The sequence below is a fragment of the Condylura cristata genome, unplaced genomic scaffold (assembly GCF_000260355.1).
Source record: "Condylura cristata isolate star-nosed mole 26May11 unplaced genomic scaffold, ConCri1.0 scaffold00006, whole genome shotgun sequence".
NCBI classification, from domain to species: domain Eukaryota; kingdom Metazoa; phylum Chordata; class Mammalia; order Eulipotyphla; family Talpidae; genus Condylura; species Condylura cristata.
In genome coordinates this window covers 64,631,420-64,641,259 of record NW_004567107.1, presented here as the reverse complement: position 1 = coordinate 64,641,259, position 9,840 = coordinate 64,631,420, and the positions used below count along the sequence as shown (strand labels likewise).

Here is a 9,840-nt window from a genome sequence, read left to right as displayed (position 1 = left end):
GCTCCCAGCGCCCGCCCCCAGCGCCCGCCCCTCCTGCACCTGCCTGGGAAGGGGACGATGACTCATCCCCTGCTGGGCCGGGGCTCTACCTCTCCCACCCGCCCAGCTGGCCACTCAGGCTCGATGCTCACAACCCCAGCGTTAGTGCACTCACCTTCGTAAGTACCTCACTGGCCTTCCAAGTGTCCATATGGACCTTCACAAAGTGCTCAGCTGACATGAGCCTCCCTGTACACAGTTCTCTTAAATTATTGGCCTTTTATCCCCAGCAGCAAAGCAATACTGTAATGTAACCCACTTTTTGCTGCAGCAGCCTCATCTCTCAGATAGCCTAACGGCCGGCTTGTCAGAACGCCAGCAATTCTGAGGGCTGTTAACGTGAATTACCAAGCAAGCTACGTGCTCTGAGGAGGGGATGAAAAAGATCAAGTAATAAAGCATCTGACAACTAATTATAAAGAAGTAATGGGGGATATGATAGACCAAGAACACTTTAAATTAGTTTTTACTTTTAATGTCTTCATGTTCTTGTGCATTCCATTTCTGTATCTCAAATACAATTTACATCATCACTTTTTGAGCATCTATTGATATTATTTGTTACGAACTGTTTAGGTACCATAGGGTATTTAACAAAAAACTCCTTGTCTTTAATATCCTGGAACTTAAGGTAAGGGAATATAAGACAAATAAGTACTATATATATATAGATATTACCTTTAAACAAAATGCCAAGATACTATTTGAAATACTTTAAATATGTCTGATCATTGATTTTCACACCATCCCTTGGAGGGACTGTACTACATTTTGTAGTGAGGAAATGAGAAACATAACTAATATGTTGTTATGTTATGGGTGTATCTGGTATTCTGACTTTAGCCTCTCAGTTCTTAATCATTTTACTGTACTGCCATTGAAAAAGGAGAAGCTGCTAACCAATAGTAAGTACAATTCTAAAATAGTATCTGTTTCTCAGGAACCATTACTCTTCTTTTACTTGTGAAACAGACAGCTTTCCATGTAGCCTTGGAGGCCCCTTACCTTCTTTAGAATTACATCAGATCAACAATTTCACTGATTGCGTTCTCTGAACCTATTTCAGGATTTGTTTTGTTTCTAGGTTGTTTCACAAGCTTATTTGGAAGAGGAAGTTGTAATAACATCATAGAAATCCCTGTTGGTTAATTCCTTCATTCAAAAAAGTGTGCACTGCGTATCTGTATATGCCAGGCATTGTGCTATGAGTTAGAAGTGGTACAAATAAGAATTAAGGCACAGTACTTTCTCTTAAGGAACTGCAGTTTTACAAAGGTAGTAAGCATTGTTGACAGAGAACCATCATAAGAACAGAAAATGAACTGTGCTTACTAGAGGAATGCAGTGCAATGGAAGTTCCAAGGAGCGACAGATTACTTCATGAAGAGAGGTTCTTGAGTCAAGGAAAACACATACCCATCACTTAACTTATTGTTGATATTATGTATTACAAGCAGTATACAAGTTTATAAAATTCCTTTTAAAAATACAATAAAGTTCTCAAATTCAGATACAGTAAAAATAATAGATTTTTGCTATGCTATAAGCTTTGTTTGGGGGAGAGGGAGGTTAGTAGGTATAAACTTTCTGAAGATGGTTTACCTCATCTCATTAAATGGGGGAACACAAAATAGATTAATAAAGCATAGATAACAAAAGATAAAAAGTGGAAGTAAGCAAAATAGGTCTGCGGAATGGGGCAACCAGGAGGCCTGCAGTTCCTTAAGAGTGGACAGAGTCAAAGATTGCTGGATAGTATCCTTACCATGCAGAACTGCCTTTGCAAGAGACAGACTTTGGTTTCACCTCTTTCATGTGTGTCATTTAGTATTGCGGCAAAAGTGCGACAAATATTCTGGGCTGATCTAAGTTCAGATATTTGATTCTATTTTACCCATAAGTTCTTATCAAAAAGATTGATAAATATGGTCATCCATATTAAGTGTCCCAAAAAGAGAGGACATTGTTCAACAAATGTTAATAAAACAGAAATTGGGAAAGGCAGAGAGGGCTATTTGATAAGAGATTTTTAATGCTTAGATGAGGTAATACAGTAGATAATAGGGAGACCTTACAAGTTTTTTTTAGTAGAGTAACAGCATGAGTAGGGTGGTAAGGCAGCTAAGCCTTAGAAGGATTATCTTTTACCTGAAAGCCTGAATGTAAGTGTGTATAATCTTTTGTCAGTAGGATAAGTAAAGTTTTAAGTTTAAACTGAGAATGAGGGTAATTTTTCTTAGACCTTAGACAAAAACTTGCTGGAATATTAAAGTAGCTATGTGGAGGGATAGTAATCAGAATGCCACTGGCTCCTGTTAGGTCCTCTTCATCACCTGATAGTGACCTCCAGTGGAAAGGAATCAGTACACCCTTTTTGCTTATAATAATACACTTCTCTTGGGTATTGTATGCTGCATACACAACTACCTAACACACAAATCCTTTTTGCTATGAGTGGCTCTACTGCACAGGGATAATGCCAATGCCCTTCCCAGATTTAGGCAGCTTGCCCTCCAGCAGCTACCAATTGATCCAGAGGTAGACATCCAACTTAAATTGGCTCAACCACAGTCTCTGCCAGGAATTTGAAACTCAGAACCAAAAGCATAGTGTCTGGGAATTGCTGGACCTGAGTTAGTGACCTCTTCTGAAGACAAGACGCACCTACTGCTGCTGTTCAGTTTCTAGTGATATGTGGTCCCTGCTCTTCCTGTATTGTTGTTCTTTTCTTCTTCCATTTCCTTCAGTCAGGCAGTTGAGAGACATAACCTGTTTCCAGGTTAGGGTCATTCTGAATAAAGTTTCTAGAAACATACAGGTTTTATGTGGTAAATTTTTGTTGCAATTTAGTAAAAGGAGTATGATTGCTGAGTTGTATGTTAAGTATGTTTGACCTTGTAAGTAACTTACAAAATGCCTTCCAAAACAGGTGTAGCATTTTGCATTCCTGTCAGCAGTATGAGTGGTCCCAGTTGCTCCAAGTCCTTTCTAGTAGTTGGTATTGTCACTTTTTGTTTTGCTTTTCCATTGTAAGTGTGTATTAATATCTCTTTGATTTTCATTACATTTGTGTAGTGGCTAATGGTGTTAATCTTCCTTTCCTGTGCATGTTTGCCAACCATTTAACACTTTTGGACTGTTGAAATCTTTTCTCAGTTTTTTAATAGTGGGTTGTCTCCTTATCATAAAGTTTTGAGAAGTCTTTATATATTCTGAATCTAAATGTCTTTTCAGTTATGTGATTTACAAAAATATTGTCCTAATTGGTAGCTTGTCCTTCCTTCTTTTCACAGTCTATGCTTCAGAGCAGAATTCTAATTTAATGACATATAATTTATTAATTTTATCTTTTATGGATTATATTCTTGGTTTCATATCTCAAATTCTGCCTAATCTATGTTTCATAGAAAAAAAAGTTTTGTAATTTTATTATTTACACTAAGGCCTATGATCCATTTTGAATTCATTTTTTTAGGGTTTGAGGTATGGATTGAGATTTATTGTTTAATAGATGGCTATCAAATTATTTTAGCACCCTTTTGGGAAAGATTTCTTCATTGAATTGTCTTTCTACCTTTGTCAAAAATTAGCTTTTTTGTGTGGGTCGTTTTCTGATTTCTTCCTGCTGAATTATCCTCTTTACCTTTCAGTCATACCACATCACCTTCATTAGTGTTGCTTTTATAAGTCTTAAAATCAGATAGTGTGGGTTCTCCAACTTTATTCTTTTTCAAAAGGCTTTTTGATATTCTAGTTCTTTTACATTTTTTATTAAAGAAATATTTTCTTTCTATACACATTTTAGAATCAACTGAATTTGTACAAAAAAGTCCTGTTTACATTTTAATTGGAATCATCCTAAATCTTCAGTTAGCTTGAGGAAAGTGTCATAACAATTGCTCTTTAAATATCTATGAACAAGGTATATCATTTGCTTAATTTCTTTTGATTTATTTTTAAGTTTCAGTATATAGACCTGCACAAATTTTGTAATACTTATATCTAAGTATTTCATGCTTTTTTGGTACAACTTTCAAAACTTCAGTTTCTGAAGTTATTCACTGTAGCACAGAAAAATGCAATTGGTTGTTTGTATTTATATCCTGTGACCTTGCTAAGCTCACATATTAGTTCTAGGAACTATTTTTATAGAAGTCTTGGAATTTTGCATGTGAACAACCATCCTAACTGTGAATAGAAGCAGTTTTACTATTACTGTATAATCTGTATGATTTTTCTTTCTTTTCCTTACCTTATTTCTGGCTAAGATATCTATAATGATGTTGAATAAGGATGGTAAGAGCAGACATCCAATAGGAAAGGGAAAGCATTCAGTTTTTCAACATTAAATGTGTCAGCTTAGATTTTTTGGTAAACATTTATTTTAATCAGTTAAGGGACCTTCTAGGAGCTGAGGATGGCCTCAACAATTAGCCAGCAGGAATCTAGGTCCTTCAGACTTACATTCACAGGCATGAATTCTGTCAACAATCTGAGCAAACTTGGAAGTTATTCATCCTCATTGGTGTTAGTTTCCTACTGTTATAACAAATTTACAACATTTAGTGGCTTAAAATTACACAAATTTATTCATAATACTGATGATCAGAATGTCACCAAGTAGGGAAGCAGGCCTGCAGCCCCACAGCTGGACCCAATTTACCCCACCAGTCAGATAAGCTAGCAGGGTGCCAGCTGCTGTCCATTGCCCTACCAGCCAGGAGTCAGAGGGCGAGGGGGTCCTGCTCCAGGCAGCAAAGGGCCCTTGAAACCCACTGGTCAAGACAGAAAAGAGAACTCTACAGACCCTGGTGAGAGTGGACAAGGAGTGTTTATTGATTAACAAAAGAGAAGGGAAAGAGCACTCTGGGAAAACCTCGGGCAAGAGACAGACTTGAGGAGATCCTGGGGATTGGGATCTGTAGAAAAAAGGAATCAAAATTGAGGAAAGCAAGAACCAAAATTGAGGAAAGCAAGAACAGGGGACTTAGATAAAGTTATTATCATTGTTAACTGTAGATACCAATCAGCTGTGGTTGGGGGTGGTGCAGGGCTCCTGTCCATCTTCAAGGTGAACATCTCAGGGAGGCTGTGTGTGGGCAGCTGCAGTTGAACTGGTCTGGTCTCACGGTCTGTGACCCCCTTTTTCTTCTTTTAACTTCTTTCTTTTTCCCATAGCTGGTAACTTGATAAGCTGTGGAAATATAATTTGTGAATGCTTAGGCTGGGGGAAATTAGCAAAACAACAAAAAAACAAAAGGTAATAAACTAAGGAAATTTATGGCAGAAGGTGTCCAAGGCTAAAGTCATCAAGTTTTTTGTTTGAGCTGTCCTGTCCTGGGACCCTTACTGTCTTAGAATTCCAAATGTGTCTTACCGGGCTATTGTTAAGGTTTAAGTAAAACTTGCTCCTTCCGGAGGCCCTCCGGAAGAGTCCATTCTTTGCCCTTTCCAAATCCTAGTGGCCACTTGTATTCTTTGGTTTGTGGCCCCATTCCTTCAAAGACAGCAATGGCCGGTTTTTCATACTACATATTAAATCTCATATTACATCACTCTGACCTCTTCTTCCATTGTCACATCTCTTTTCCTGATTCATCTGTTTGCTTCTTTCTCTTATGAGGAAACTTTTGATTACATTGTATTCACCAAGATAATCCAGAATACTTTCCTATTAAAATTCTTAATTGAATTGCATCAACAAAGTCCCTTTGTCATGTAAAGTGACATATGAACAGGCTCTAGGGATTAGAACTTTGTTATTTTGAGGGGGACCATTATTCTGCCTACCATAGCCAAACCCTCAGAACACTGTCTAGCCAACACCTTGAACAGCCTGTGAGCCCCTACACACAGCATCGAACTAAACCATGTATGAAATCTTAACCCACACAAAGTTTGTGAAAAATAAATGTGTTGTGTTAAGTCCCAGTGTCTGTGATATTTTGTTAAACTCTTCTTATTTTCTTCCTTTTGCTTTCTTTGGAGTTAGTTTGCTCTTCCGTTTATAGCTTATATTTTTGGTCTGAGACACTGCTTTTGTGTTTTTTAAAATTGAGACATAATTCACATATCAGAAAGTTGTTATTTGGGTTTTCACTAGATCCGTATTATTAAGCAGTGGTCACCACTATCCAATTTCACAATATTCTTTATTAATATAAATATTCCAAAGTTTTTAATATGTTGTATATTTACTTAAATTCAATTAAAACATTATCTCATTACACTTGAAACTAGGTTCTAATGAATGGGTTATTTTAGTGTCTTATTCAGTTTCTAATCAGTTTAGATTTTCCCCAGATATCTCTCTATAATTGATAGCTATTTTATTATGGCCTAAGAACATACTCTGACTGCAATTCTTTTTTTTTTTTTAAAGATTTATTTATTTATGCATACAGAACTGGGGTATCGGCCAGAGGTGCAGGGGCCGTAAGAGGATTCACCAGAGACAGGGTAGCAGAGGGGTAGAGGGTGTGTGTGGGGGGTGGGGGGAACTACGACGGCTGACCGCAGACAGGAGAGGTCTGCTGCAGAGAGGCCTGCAGCGCCTTGTGGATCACCTCCTGGGTGGAATTCATGCTGAAGTGGCTTTAACTTCTTAGCTGTGCTTTAACCGGCTGCGCCACCAGGAAGAGCCAATTGCAGTTCTTTAAAATTCACTAAGGTTTATTTTATGGCCTAGAAATATAGTTTATTTAATGAGTCTTTTGTGCTCACATTAAAATAATTTTGTTGGTTAGAATACTTTGTAAATGTCAGTAAGGTCAAATGGACTGGTAGTATTATAAGGCTTTCTGTACCCTTACTGATGTTCTATTATCCTATTGACTAGTGAGAGAGTGTTGTTTAAGTCTTCAAGTGTACTTGTCAATTCAATATGTAGTAATACTAGTTTTTACTTTATATATTTTTAACTTCTCATTAGGTCTATACACCTTTAGGACTTTGATGCTACCTTTGTGAATTAACATTTTTGTCATTACATAATGTGAGTATTCCTCATAATGGCCCCATTCTGAAATTCATTTTGATGTTAATATAGCTATTCTATGCACTGGGTGACTGTGATGGCACACTGGTGAACTGGTGGTGGGAAGCCCATAGGGATTACAAATGAGATGAAAAAATGCACAAAATTAAGGATATAAAAATGTAAAATAAACAAATAAATAAAAAATAAAGTTAAAATGAGATTAGGCTTAAAACAAAAAATAAAATTTTAAAAAAGAAAGAAAAAATATATAGCCATTCTAGCTTTCTTTTGATTAGAGTTCCCCTGGTATATATTTTTCATTTATTTATTTATTTATTTGTGCATACAGAACTGGGGTACAGGCCAGAGGCTCAGGGGCGGCGAGAGGCTTCACCAGAGACAGAGTGGGGAGCAGAACAGGCAGATCGACGAAGTACACTGCTGAGGGGAACAGCGGGCGGGTCAGGAGAGGTCTGCCACGCCATGTGGTCACCTCCGGGGCAGGCGAGAATCGAACTCATGCGGAAGCGGCTTTAGATTCTCAGTGCTGTGCTTTAACCTGCTGTGCCACCAGGGAGGGCCTATTTTTCATTTTTTAATTTATTAGTTATGTTTATCTTATTTTTACTTGATTATCTAGAGTTCTTGCAGAGAGCATGTAACTGGTTATTATTTTTATTCAGTCTGACAGTTTTGTTTAATAGGTGTATTTATACTATTTACATTTAACATAATTATTGATGTGTGGATTTAAGTCTCTTTCATGTTATTTATTCATTTATTGTTCTTAACATCTTTAATCAGAATTTACATAACACAGAATTCACGTAAGGTACAGTTCAATGATATTTAGTATATTATTGTGCACTATCACCACAATTCCATTTCTTGCCACTACAAAAAGATAATTCCTATACATTTGCAGTGACATGCTATTCCTATCCTTAGTCAACCATGAATTTTCTGTCTTTATAGATTTTCCTTTACTGAACTTTTTTTTTAATGAAAGGAGTTAGGTAAGGTAGCCTTTTGAACCTGGCTTTTAAAGTTTAGCATGTTTTTGAGGTTCACCCAGCTGTAGTATGTATCATTTCTTACCTTTGTATTGCCTAATAGTAGTCCACTGTATGAAAATGACATGTTTAGCCACTCACCAGCAGATAGACATTTGTTTTATTTCAAGTTTTATTAAGTATAGTGCTGCTATGAACAACCTCTGTGTGGACACGTTTTCATGTTTCCTGGATAGATATCTGGAATTGCTGAGCCATGAAATAAAACTGCATTTAACTTTAACATTGAAGAAAGTACAGAACTCCTTTTTAAAGTGGATATAACATTATTACCAGCAAAGTATAAGGGTTCCAGTTTCTTTACATCTTCTCCAACACTTTTTAAAATCTTTTTTATTACAGGCATTTTACTATGCATAAAGTAATGCTTCATTGTGATTTTATTTTTTTTCCCCTTGTGGTTTCTAAGTTTCACTTGCTAATGCCTAAAAATAATGAGATTTTTTTTAGAGATTTATTTATTTATGTATACAGAACTGGGGGTGCAGTCCAGAGGCTCAGGGGAGGTGAGAGGATTCACCAGAGACACAGTGGGGAGCAGAATAGGCAGATTGATGAAGTACATTGCTGAGGAGAGCAGTGGGTGGGTCAGGAGAGGTCTGCTGTGTCATGTGTGTCACCTCCAGGGCCTGGGATCGAACTGGTACTGAAGTTGCTGTGGCTCGCTTGCAGTGCTGCATCTTAACTCGTTGCGCCACCAGGGAGGGCCCCCTATCTTTTTTTTTTTTTTTTTTTTTTAAAGATTTATTTATTTATGCATACAGAACTGGGGTATCGGCCAGAGGTGCAGGGGCCGTAAGAGGATTCACCAGAGACAGGGTAGCAGAGGGGTAGAGGGTGTGTGTGGGGGGTGGGGGGAACTACGACGGCTGACCGCAGACAGGAGAGGTCTGCTGCAGAGAGGCCTGCAGCGCCTTGTGGATCACCTCCTGGGTGGAATTCATGCTGAAGTGGCTTTAACTTCTTAGCTGTGCTTTAACCGGCTGCGCCACCAGGAAGAGCCAATTGCAGTTCTTTAAAATTCACTAAGGTTTATTTTATGGCCTAGAAATATAGTTTATTTAATGAGTCTTTTGTGCTCACATTAAAATAATTTTGTTGGTTAGAATACTTTGTAAATGTCAGTAAGGTCAAATGGACTGGTAGTATTATAAGGCTTTCTGTACCCTTACTGATGTTCTATTATCCTATTGACTAGTGAGAGAGTGTTGTTTAAGTCTTCAAGTGTACTTGTCAATTCAATATGTAGTAATACTAGTTTTTACTTTATATATTTTTAACTTCTCATTAGGTCTATACACCTTTAGGACTTTGATGCTACCTTTGTGAATTAACATTTTTGTCATTACATAATGTGAGTATTCCTCATAATGGCCCCATTCTGAAATTCATTTTGATGTTAATATAGCTATTCTATGCACTGGGTGACTGTGATGGCACACTGGTGAACTGGTGGTGGGAAGCCCATAGGGATTACAAATGAGATGAAAAAATGCACAAAATTAAGGATATAAAAATGTAAAATAAACAAATAAATAAAAAATAAAGTTAAAATGAGATTAGGCTTAAAACAAAAAATAAAATTTTAAAAAAGAAAGAAAAAATATATAGCCATTCTAGCTTTCTTTTGATTAGAGTTCCCCTGGTATATATTTTTCATTTATTTATTTATTTATTTGTGCATACAGAACTGGGGTACAGGCCAGAGGCTCAGGGGCGGCGAGAGGCTTCACCAGAGACAGAGTGGGG

The 9,840-nt window shown here is 37.2% G+C and overlaps 1 protein-coding gene and 1 long non-coding RNA gene across 2 annotated transcripts in view; both read right to left on the bottom strand.

Moving 5' to 3' along the window:
• PHF24 (PHD finger protein 24) overlaps positions 1–311 on the bottom strand; it is a 28,712-nt gene extending 28,401 nt beyond the window's left edge. Inside the window, exon 1 of the mRNA XM_004677752.2 lies at positions 155–311. The gene's annotated coding sequence lies outside the window, so the exon portion shown is untranslated. The remainder of the gene's footprint in view (positions 1–154) is intronic.
• A 4,551-nt stretch (positions 312–4,862) lies between these two features.
• Positions 4,863–9,840, bottom strand: part of LOC105853330 — a 42,377-nt gene continuing 37,399 nt past the window's right edge. Inside the window, exons 2-3 of the long non-coding RNA XR_001145176.1 lie at positions 5,063–5,233; positions 4,863–4,958 (exon numbers count right to left, since the gene is read on the bottom strand). This is a non-coding gene — a long non-coding RNA (uncharacterized LOC105853330). The remainder of the gene's footprint in view (positions 4,959–5,062; positions 5,234–9,840) is intronic.